The following is a 12581-nucleotide window of genomic DNA, read 5'->3' on the forward strand; positions in this document are numbered from 1 at the left end:
GACCCTTCTAATTCCTAGCTCCAGCAAGTGTTGAAATTTAAGCAAGTATTCAAATTCCTGGATTAGCCAAGCTAGCTTCTTGGTGAGGTGATTGCCTAGTTCATTAAGAGAACAAAGGAAGTGACTCAATGCCAGAGGACAAATGGGTGGAGCCCCATTAATAGAAAGACAAAGGCTAGTGTTTAGAGTAGAGTCATATTAGCTAGAACCTGGAAGCAGCAGGCCCTCTCCATCATAGGCTCATCTTGTATATATATGTGTAAATAAACCATATGTTATAAAGATAGCACAGTTTCCACTGTGGCTCGTTCCAAGGGAAACACGAACCCTGGGGGGTGGGGTGGTTGCAGCTGGCAACAAAATATTAAAAACACAGTAAAGCATCAACAATTAAAAACTTCTGCCTTCATCTGTCTTCTAAAAGTCAGCTAGTTGTTTATCTCCTTGGCATCTGGTGGGAGGATGTTCTACAGGGCAGGCGCCACTACTGAGAAGCCCCTCTGCCTGGTTCCCTGTAGCTTCACATCTCACCACGAGGTTCAGGGCAAGCGCCTGAAACCCTTGGAATTTCTCACCACTTGGAAATTGAGATGGCGTGCAACCAATCACACAACAGAAGCAAATCAAGAACTTTTGGGGCACTCCATTCACTAAGGTATGCACACTGTATCATTTGCATTTAAGCCAAGATCAGTTTCGTCGAAACGCATTTAAGTCAACTCTTAAGTCTGCTGGTTACATTTTATGTCCGCTCAAGAGAATTGCCAATATGGACAGCAGTAATTCTCACAATCGCAGAAATAGAACGTCGATCCCTTTCCCCACCCACTGCAGTTATAGGAGTCTCTGCTGATTACATCCACAATGGCCTTGTTTGCCCATTATGCTTGTCCACCTTCAGCACTGAAATAGCTTATACTCCACAGTTTGCATGAAAGGCACAATGATGCAAGCTCTCCACACCTATAATTTCAGCTGAAGGTGAGTCACGGATAAAAGTAAAACCACACTTTTTGTGTGGAGAGGAGGCAATTTATATATTCCAGTGTTGTGTGTTTCATATGTTCTTCACTACGCCCTGTAAATTTGACCCCTAAGAGGTGCTTCACACTTTTTTCTCTCGCAGCCCTTCTTTCCCTGCTGGGCAACCCTTTGGCAGGTGGTTGAATCCTCATTCTCCTGAAATCCCCAAGATAACCTCATGTTGTTATTAAACTTTTTCCTAAGCTTAGTAGCGGGGGGGGGGGGGGGTTAAGAATTTTGCATCATAGTTGTGAGAGGGAAAGCTGAGAACTTTTCTCCCCCTGCAATTCCCCTTGTACTGCTCAGCTAACTGGGGAACAGTTGAGAGTGGTGAAAAGGGGGTTGAACAGCAGGAAAAAGTTGATATTTATTGTGGAAAAGCCCCCTCCTTTCTTCTTGCTGCTTGACTGATAGTGGGAGGGTATGTTATGGTCCTGTAAGATTGGACACTGTGCCAGAAGGAGCTCAGGAATGGCAAAATTCGGAACATGAAATAAAAGGGGGGAAATATGTTTCTTGGAGACGGTGCATACTGACTGTTGAATGTGCATATTACCCAGACAATGTACAAAATGCAGTCAAGATCATCCCTATGGCCTATTGGACATTATGCATAATTACAGTGGTGCCCCGCAAGACGAACGCCTCGCAAGACGAAAAACTTGCAAGACGAAAGGTTTTTTCGTTTTCGAGTTGCTTCGCAAGACGAATGTCCCTATGGGCTTGCTTCGCAAGACGAAAACGTCTTGCAAGTTTGTTTCCTTTTTCGTAAAACCGTTAAAACCCAGGGTGCATTGCTGGAAGAGGTGCAGTTGCGACTTGACCTCGAGGAGCAACACATTGCACGCGGTGTGGTGGCCTTTCTGAGCTTTTTAAAGAGTTTGCTGGATTTTTGAAGCTTTTCCAAAACTTCTTCTGCAGCTGTTTGGTAAGTTAAACTTTTAAAACTTTTTTGGGGTTTTTTGGATTTTGGGTTGGGGTGTTTAGAATTCAAGGACTTGGTGTTGGGGAGAGGTTTGCAAGAATCTGGGAGCTTGTGTGGTTTTTTTCTGCATTTTTATGATTTTCTGTGACCATTGGGCCATGTTTATTTTTTTTTTTAAAAAAATCTGGCTTTGAATTTTTGAATTTCTGTGTGCTGGGTGGATGGGGGAACAGCTGGGGAGGTGTTTGCAAGAATCTGGGAGCTTGTGTGGTTTTTTTTGAATTTTTATGATTTTTTTGTGACCATTGGGCCATGTTGTTTTTTTTTGAAAAAAATTTCTGGGTTTTAAATTTCTGTGTGCTGGGTGGATGGGGGAACAGCTGGGGAGGGGTTTGCAAGAATCTGGGAGCTTGTGTGGGTTTTTTTGAATTTTTATGGTTTTTTGTGACCATTGGGCCATGTTGTTGTTTTTTTTGAAAAAAATTTCTGGGTTTTAAATTTCTGTGTGCTGGGTGGATGGGGGAACAGCTGGGGAGGGGTTTGCAAGAATCTGGGAGCTTGTGTGGTTTTTTTTTTGAATTTTTATGGTTTTCTGTAACCATTGGGCCATGTTGTTTTTTTTTGAAAAATTTTCTGGGTTTTGAATTTCTGTGTGCTGGGTGGCTGGGGGAACAGTTGAGGAGGGGTTTGCAACAGTTGGGGAGGGGTTTGCAACAGTTGGGGAGGGGCTGGGGGAACAGTTGAGGTTTTTGAAGACTTTGGTGATTTTTAAAGCTTTCCCAAAACTTCTTTTGCAGCCATTTGAGGATTTTGAAGACTTTGGTGATTTGCAGCCATTTCGTAAGTTAAACTTTTAAAACTTTTTTGGGGGTTTTTGGATTTTGGGTTGGGTGTTTGGAATTCAAGGACTTGGTTGTGGGTTTGAATTGCTGATTTTTTTTTTCTTTTTCTGAGTTTACAAAGGTAACAGCTGTGCTGCCATGGGACCCAAGAAGGCTGCTGCTGCGGAGGCCGGCGAGAGGAAGAAGGAGAAGGTGACACTGGAGATGAAGAAGGAGATCATCCGGAAGCACGACGGTGGAATGCGTGTGACGGACCTCGCCAGGGAGTACGGCAGGAACCCATCGACCATCGGGACCATCCTGAAGATGAGAGAGAAGATCCTTGCGACTGATGCAGCCAAGGGAGTCACCAGGATCGTGAAGAACCACCCAGCTGTTCTGGAGGAGGTCGAGAAGTTGCTGCTCATCTGGTTAGAAGAGAAGCAGCGTGCAGGGGACACAGTGACTGAGGCCGTGATTTGTGAGAAGGCCAAGGCCTTGCACGCAGACCTCATCCGGGAACAGCCAGGAACCTCGGCCGAGCCAGAAGTCTTCAAGGCAAGCAGAGGCTGGTTTGACCGGTTCAAGGCAAGATCCGGAATCCACAGCGTGGTCAGGCATGGAGAGGCTGCCAGTTCTGATGTTCCTGCGGCTGAAGACTTTGCCTTGGAGTTCCTGGAGGTTGTGAAGACGGAGGGCTACGTTCCACAGCAGGTCTTCAACTGCGACGAGACCGGGCTGTTTTGGAAGAGGATGCCCAAAAGGACTTTCCTCACACAGGAGGAGGCCAAGTTGCCTGGCCACAAGCCCATGAAGGACCGTCTGACCCTGCTCTTCTGTGCCAACGCAAGCGGCGACCTGAAGATCAAGCCCCTGCTGGTGTACCACTCGGAGAACCCACGGGCCTTCAAGAAACACAAGGTCGACAAGGAGCGGCTGAGTGTCATGTGGCGATCCAACAGCAAGGCTTGGGTCACACGTGTGCTGTTTGTGGACTGGGTCAATCTTGCCTTTGGCCCTGCTGTCAAACAGTACCTGCTGGACAACGACCTGCCGCTGAAGGCTTTGCTTCTGATGGACAATGCTCCTGCTCATCCTAAAGGCCTTGAGGTGGACTTGTTGGAGGAGTTCAGCTTCATCAACATCATGTTCCTGCCGCCTAACACCACGCCACTGCTCCAGCCGATGGATCAGCAGGTCATCGCCAATTTCAAGAAACTCTACACCAAGGAGCTTTTCAGGCGATGTTTCGAGGTGACTGATTGCACCACCATCACCCTGCGGGAATTCTGGAAGGACCACTTCGACATCGTCACCTGCTTGAAGATGATCACCACGGCCTGGAAGGGGATCAGCCAGAGGAATTTGAATTGCGCTTGGCGCAGCCTGTGGCCGGACTGTGTGGCACCAAGTGACTCTGATGCACCAGAGTCGACAGTGGTGCAGGACATTGTTGCCTTGGGGAGGACCATGGGCCTGGAGGTCACAGAGGAGGACGTCTGCGAGCTGGTGAAGGAGCACGACCACGAGCTGACCACCCAGGAGCTGGTTGAACTGCAGTCAGAGGTTGCGCAGGAGCAGGCCTCGCTGGAAGAGGAGGAAGCAACTGAGGAACGGCTGTCCTCCAAAGAACTGAGGGACATTTGCCAGAAGTAGAATAAGGTGCAGGCTTTTGCAGAGCGGCACCACCCTGACAAGCACGTGGCACATGACCAAGCGAACATTTTTGATACGACGGTCATGTCGCCTCTCAGGGAGCTGCTGAAAAGGCGGATGAAGCAGCAGACCATGGACAGGTTCCTCAGCAAGAAGCAAAGAGTGGAAGAGGAACCTTCTTCGAGTGGTCCCCCAGAGTCTTAGAAAATGTAATGTACCCTTTTTTGATTTTTAAATGTTTTTCCTGTCATGTTTAGAAACTTAATTTATTGTTCCTTCAATTTTTGATATGCTCTTTAAAGTATGTGTGACTTTAAAGAGCAGTTAATAAACTCTTGTTGTACCAAATTTGGCTTTGATTGGACTTTTTTTGACCATAGGAACGCATTAATTGAATTTCAATGCATTCCTATGGGAAACCGTGCTTCGCAAGACGAAAAATTCGCTAGACGAAAAAACTCGCGGAACGAATTAATTTCGTCTTGCGAGGCACCACTGTATATAAAATAATACAAAGTTCATAATCATAAATTATAAAATTACTTAAGTATATGAAAATTCATACATAATTATACAAAATTCAGTTGATAAATGCACATTCTCCAAGGCCTATTGGGATTATGTATATTGACCTGAAAATGTGCACAATTCCCCCTTCATGGAAGGATTATGTACACATGCTCCATGAGCGCTGGTGAATGTGCACAATAGCTGGTTGTTATGCATGTTAACCTTGCATACCCCTTAACATATATACCCTAAGTTACCCACATTTTGAGTGTTTGTGTGTTCAGGCAAACTCCTGGACAAATCTGCTGTTGGAACTTGAAAAAAAAAGTATGAATATACAAATCACCCTGAATTGCTTCAAAGATCCTTGTTAGTTAGGGGTGCTAACTTCAGCTCAGACCCCCCCCCCAATAGCTATCTGAAAGTTGGCTTTCTATATATTTCTATTGTTTTCTGCTATCCTAACACAAGGAAAGAGTTAAATACAGAGACAGCAAGATAATAACTCATTATATTGGGTCACCTCTTTAAATACCTAAATAGGTCTGAATTTGACTGCTGGATATAGTCAAAGGGAATTAGAGGGGGGCAGAAAGAAGGTTGGAAATAAAAGTTACAGACCACCCACTTTCTAATTACACTCCCCCCCTTCACCTCCTCCGTTCCCCCAATAATAGAGAGTAAGTTTTAATGAGAAAGGCTTATGTTGATCCTTTAAATTATAGAAATATGTCCAGTATATAATATATTGTACATATGAAGAGAAAATTGCCTGTTGGTTGTGCATCATTATAGGATTAGATACCTACTTTCCAGTTTTTCAGAAATACATTTAACTTCACTTTCCCCTTGAAATTATAATTTTTTACATAAATACTGAATCCACTGGATAATTATCTTCTTTAATAAAAAAAAATCTATAATACCTGTTGCACCATGCAAATTATAGCTCATATTATTATTATTTTACCACTCAACGCTATTATATTTATCTTGAGAAGGCAGACAATGCAAACCCTTTTCTAATTTATTTACAGTCCTTATCTGGAAGCGGTAGGAATAGTATATCACTAATTTTCTGTCGTACAGCTGATACATTTTAAGTACTGAAGTGTCAGTCTAAGAGTGACATTCCTCTTAACTTTCAAAGAAATGACAAACGTCAAAATTCACTAGGAAGGGATCTTTCGCAGTCCCCGTTAAAATGAATAGGAGTTCTGCAAGAAAACTTTTCAGCAGGTTGGAGCCACCAGTTAGTGGTCCCCCAAACCATTTCAGCTCAGGGCCACATTTATAAATTTAAGCCACTGTCATTGTTATTTTATCTTTTTTTTCTGAAATACTACCTTTTCATACCAAACTTAATCATTAGAATCCTTCCAGATACGTTTCTACTGGGCCCTTATATTGAACTGGGATAGTTTTGGTCTATTAATTTCATGCTGGCTGTTGACAATTGGGATCTGTATGGAACAGGAAGGGAATAGGGATTTTAGCTCTGAAAAAGTGGAACGAGGTAAAAACATTTAGCCAGAGATGGCTAATCTGTGGACCTCCACATGTTGTTGGAGAAAGTGGATAATATTCGTGTCTCATAATAGGCTGTCCAGTGAAGCTCACTGGTGGGAAATTCTTTACACATGATTAACTTGTGGTATTTACTACCACACTATTTTAGTGATGCCAGCACCTTAAATGGCTTTAAAATAGTTGAAAAATTCATGGTGGATGTCAGGCGTGGGGAGTCCTCTTCCCCTCTGGTAGCATCAAAGGGCAAAACTAACAAGCAGTTCATATTTTATAGTCCCTTTTATTCAGTCATCTGGTTTCAAGACAATAATCCATGTCTCCACACAAAGAGAGATGTTGGCTACTCTGAGCCCCGCCTCCTCCGTTCCCAACAACATCCTGTGCACCAACAGGAAGTCCCAGGAGTGCCACCCCTCTGCTTCCTCTGTTCTAGAATGCAGAGGGACTGACAAGCCCATGGAGATGGAATAGGTCTCTGCCAACTGTGCTCTCAACTCCCCTTCCTCATTTACTATTTTGTAACTAGGCAACTCTCCCTCGAACAGTATAGCATCTCCCCCCCGAAACTGCTGTAGACAAGGGGGGGGTGAATCCTTCCTCTCCTCCTTCTCTTCAGAGAGAAGCTGATCAGACTGAGTGCACACTTCCCAGTCTTCCTGCTCCAAACATTCCCTGACAGGGGAGAGGGCAGAAAATGGCTACTATTCATGGCAGCTGTATACCACCTCCAGGTTCCAAGGAAGCATGCTGGAGAATTGGGAGATGTGGGGGCCTATTGGCCTATTGGGCATTTGGTTGGCTCAAGCAGGAATCATAGTGTGTTAAAATGTCTTCTTATATCATTCAGACAGTGGGAAAATGTGTCTACTTTGTAAATCTATTTTATCAAATCCATTTCCCCTGAAAAATTAAGGGAAATAATTAGCTACTAATGGTCTTTGGTTAAATTGCTGTTATATTGTGGATTCAGACATGGGCAGATACTGTGAAATGCCCACAACATGCCTAATTCCAACAGCTGTCCAATTCTGCTAACATCTGCTCCATAGGAAGAAGCCGATCAGAATCTCTGATGCATTCGCCAGCTGTTTCTAATAGGCAAAGATATTTACTACCCAATAAATGACAATCATTCATGGCTTTCCATAATTGTAGAACTGCACTGAAGAAGCTGCCTCAGCCTCATTGGGATCCGCTGAATATTCTGCTCATGAGGTGCTTTCTGGGGTGGGGGGGGGGGAGGTTATTCACTACTGTCGATGACAGTCACTTTGAGAATATAAAAGCCAGCACAGCCTGTTGAAGTCACCCACACTAAGTGCAGTAACGAGGAGGACTAAAGGAAATCGCTGATCTATAAAATGAACATGAAATGGCAAGGTCTCGTAAAGAGTGCCACGCAGCTGGGAATTAGTATGACAATTTGTACCGAGGCCCTCAATGCCCTTTTATTCTTCTCCAGCAAGAAGGGGATATGAGTAAAGATGAACTGCAATGCGATGATGAAGGTGGAAAATAAGAAAAGAAAAAGAATTCCAAGATACAGTTTGCAACTGGGACTTACTTACGATGCAATACAATAGCATAATACAAAATGTGAACATCTGAATTCAGATCTCAGATACAAAATTGAAATTTTCACCCCCTCTAGAAATCTTAAAAAGAAACTGAACGAATTTGCTAATGATAGAGAATTTTAACTGGGCAGAGGATTTGGGACATAATATTCAGATGGCAGATTGGGAAAGGTTACTGAAATCAGATTTGACATTTACAGCATGTTGTACATTGAAAGAAAATTATATGAAAATGATGGTATCTGACTTCTACTAAGTTAGCAAAAATGTATAGGAAAAGATCAAATATCTGCTGGAAATGTGAAGAAAAAGGAAAAAGAAAAAGGAGGTACCTTTTATCATATGTGGTGGACTTGTAAGGTAATAAAAGCTTTCTGGGAGATGGTATATAATGAAATGAAAAAAAATGCTTAAAATAACTTTTGTTAAGAAATCAGAAGCTTTTTTATTAGGAATTGCAGGTACTGACATACCAAAGGAGCAGAAAAGACTCTTTATGTATGGAACAACAGCCGCCCAGATGTTATTAGGCCAGAGTTGGAAAGAAGACAAAGTCCCTACTGGAGAAGTACAGCAAACCAAGATGATGAACTATGCCAAAATGGCAAAGATGACTGGAAAACTCAGAAACCAAGAGGATTAAAACTTTATAAAAGAATGGGGGGGATTATAAATTACTTAGGAGACCACTTACAGATAGGTAGCCGTGTTGGTCTGCCATAGTCAAAATAAAAAAATCCTTCCAGTAGCACCTTTAAGACCAACTAAGTTAGTTCTTGGTATGAGCTTTCGTGTGCAAGCACACTTCTTCAGATGTGTATCTGAAGAAGTGTGCTTGCACACGAAAGCTCATACCAAGAACTAACTTAGTTGGTCTTAAAGGTGCTACTGGAAGGATTTTTTTATTTAGGAGACCACTGTAAGCAGATGGAAACAAGAGCAGGATTCTGATTCACTTGTAGTGTGAAAATCACTATGGACAATATGGTTTGTTATAAAAATTGGAGTATGGATGAATATGCCGTTGTAGATATTTAAAATGAGACCCCATGGAGGAGAAAGTCTCAAAATTTGGAGAATCTCTTTATGTAGATATGTTTTTACTAGTTTGTGTTTATTTGTACTTTGTATTTGTAAAACCAATAAAAATTATTTCATTAAAAAAGAGAATTCTATAGGGTTTGGTGAGCAGTGTTGTAACAAGTGACCTCTTTTTCTTATTTTCACATTTTTCCATGCCACCTGAAGCCAGTCATCGACAGGAGGCTTTAAATTAAATTGACATTATTTCCTCCCTTTTTAAAATAATAATAATAATTAAAATGCTTCTAAATACAGCCTCTGATACAGCCTTTGTAGACCAGGCACTCTCCAGGTGTTTTGGACTACATTTCCCATCAATCCCAGCCAGAACAGCACAGCTGGCTAGGGGGGATGCAGTTCAAAGCATCTTAGAGGACACCAAGATGACAAAGGCTGTCTAATATGAGTTCTTTGTTTAAGATTAAATCTGGGTGGCTGTGTTCATCCCCTCCACTCTCAAGAGAAACCACTTTGGGTAGCACTGATTGCAAGCTTGCCATAAATATAGTCAATCTCAAATATTCTTTTTTGTCTTTTCTGTTTGATGTTTCCTGTTAAACAGGAAAAAACCTAAAACAATTCTTTTAAAGTATGAACAGCAATTAAAAGCAAACATAAATAGAACAGCAGCTGAATTGCAACCATATGCATGTCTACACAGAAGAAAGTGCCATTGAATTCAATGGGGCTTACCTCATTGTGTAAGGTTGCTGCTTTTACAGTAGGACACTGCGGAATCCAGCAAGATCCAACCATCCATAAATCAGTAAAAGAGCATCAAAATGCATCATCCTCTAAGACATATAGTCATGCATCTTAAGGTATGGATTTGTTTATCCAAGACCCCACTCCAGGAAAATAAAATGCTGGAAGAGGTCCTGATCTTGGGAATGGGAGATTCATGTCCCAAGTGCTTGTGTTCTCTGTGTTCAGTGAGCAAGTTGAAGGCAAAACATAGATCACCTCTGTCAAATTTTCCCCAAACCCCCTTCATCAAATTGGCAGCTTTCTTCCATACTGTTAGCTTTCCATAGCCACATATTAGTAAAAACTGTTGGTGTTCTCTGTAGTGAAACCAAAGTCAAGTGATTGATATGAGGAACTTTGGTGTCGTTCTGCTGAAAGTAAACAGACTATCAGAAGGGAGAAAAATGCCAGACCAATAAAACTTTGTTGGTACAGTAAACATTATTTCTTCAACCAAATTGTATTATATGCTTGAGATTTTCTGCAGCTGAAACAATCTCATGACAGATACTTAGGCCTCAAAGTGTGTCTCTTGAAAAACATGACCAGGAATTGACTCGGATACAAATATTTTGCCCAGCTAATACAATTTGTAACAAATTTAGGAACGTTTTTGGTCCAGCCTTACATTGGTATGTTCAGTTGACATCCACTGTGGAATTAGGTCTTGCCAAATGCAAGGTGGTTCTTTTAATGAGATTCAGAAGCAATACAAACACAAGCAAGTGAGAAGATTAAAGATTTTAAACAGCAAGCATAATATACATTAACAAGCAAGCACTTTAATCTGCCACTGAGAAGCCCTCAAGAAATGGTGAAGCCTCAGTTTTCACGGCCCTGTGATCGATCAGTCCATGCACAAGCTTCTCAGCACTCTGCCCCCAAACCATCTGATTTATAGATTATTGATAGCTAGCCTGTATGGCTACGTGCACATCATTCATTAGTCACCCTCTTCCCAATGCTTCTACCTCAAAGAAGGTCAGAAGTTAAAGGCTGCTCTCATTCATCAAAGAACTTTAACAAGAGTTAGAGACAGGAAGTAAACAGAGGCAGGAAGAGATGACCATGCTAGATCAACTAACGCCTCGAAATTACAATGATCTTCCAGAAAAGATTGCCCATACAAATTGCAGCTACACATATTGACAGAAGCACCACTCTCTATATCAGGGATAAAAAAAATCCTTCCAGTAGCACCTTTAAGACCAACTAAGTTAGTTCTTGGTATGAGCTTTCGTGTGCAAGCACACTTCTTCAGAAGAAGTGTATTCAGAAGAAGTGTGCTTGCACATGAAAGCTCATACCAAGAACTAACTTAGTTGGTCTTAAAGGTGCTACTGGAAGGATTTTTTTTATTTTGACTATGGCAGACCAACACGGCTACCTATCTGTAACTATATCAGGGATGTGAGACTAGTGGATTATAGGACTACACATCCTATAATACATGGGGATTGGCCATGCTCTGGGTCTGATGGGAGTTGGAATCGACAACATCAGGCGGGGACAAAGGTTTCCCTTCTCTTCTCTATTTAATTTGTAGGAACAGCATGCTGGAAGGACATGTAAGACAATATATACGTCAATAAGTCTCACTCTAATGTTGTTATGGTGCTATAACATTGCTACAAACTCTTTGGAGGATGGACGATGCACCCAATAAAATGAATTGAACATTGGCATGTTACCAGGTAGCACCTAATCACCCCCAGAGAAGTAAATCAAGTATGTGTGCAGATTTGTTGCATCCTGCGGTGTAATGCATCCACCATGGCTCTCAGTTTTTGTTTAGATATTCAAGATATTCCCCTTTCCTTAAAGGGTTGTTTCTTGCTAAAATATATGAAGCCGGAGAATTAAGACCTTTGTTAATGCTAGGCTGGTAGCTATTCAACATGCGAGCTTTAATCTGTTTTTAGTTTGCTGCTGATTTAAACTTTTCACAAGTTTTAAATTATGGTTGTCAGTTTTTCTTATTGGTAAGTGTTTTTTTTTGGTCTTTTTTTGTAAATTGCTTTGAGGGCTTTTCTTCTCTTAGAATCAAGCAGTGTATAAATGTTAGGAAATAATAAATCAATAATGTTTTAAAAGCACAAACCAAACTATTCCTTGTTGTCCAAAATGAATGTCACTGTGTATGTGTGTGTGTGTGTATACATACACGATATCAGTACAGCAGTGTTAGAAATTAACCAGGAGTGTTTTGTGATTGGCACAGGTCCAATTTGCAACCACATGGCCATCTATGGATGCCAGTTTGGTGGCTGGGAAAAGCAAAATGCCCCCTAGAGGAATATCTGAAATATATTCCTTGAAGCTTGAATTTGTTTTATTCTGGATTGCTTAATTTAATGTTTTTATTATTATTATTATTATTATTATTATTATTATTATTTATATCCCACCCTCCCCAGCCGAAGCCAGGCTCAGGGCGGCTAACAACAATAAAATAGTACAACATTCTAAAATCATTTCATTATAAAATTAATTCAAATCAAATTGATGGCACCCATTAGGCTAAAGTTCTGGGAAGATTGCCAAAGAAGGGAGTCAGGCTGTGCCCTGACCAAAGGCCTGGTGGAACAGCTCTGTCTTGCAGGCCCTGCAGAAAGATGTCAAGTCCCGCACGGCCCTAGTCTCTTATGACAGAGCGTTCCACCAGATCGGGGCCACAGCCAAAAAAGCCCTGGCTCTAGTTGAGGCCAG

General features: G+C 41.9%; 1 pseudogene across 1 annotated transcript; it reads left to right on the top strand.

Annotated features, from left to right (window-relative positions):
* Positions 1-1696: 1696 nt before the first annotated feature.
* Positions 1697-7984, top strand: LOC308460113 (tigger transposable element-derived protein 1 pseudogene; annotated as a pseudogene). The gene is made up of 3 exons (XR_013991495.1): positions 1697-1951; positions 2746-4335; positions 7928-7984. The product of XR_013991495.1 is annotated as a tigger transposable element-derived protein 1 pseudogene (transcript).
* Positions 7985-12581: the final 4597 nt, after the last annotated feature.

This window comes from Podarcis pityusensis, assembly GCF_964106645.2.
Source record: "Podarcis pityusensis genome assembly, chromosome: 12".
NCBI lineage: Eukaryota > Metazoa > Chordata > Lepidosauria > Squamata > Lacertidae > Podarcis > Podarcis pityusensis.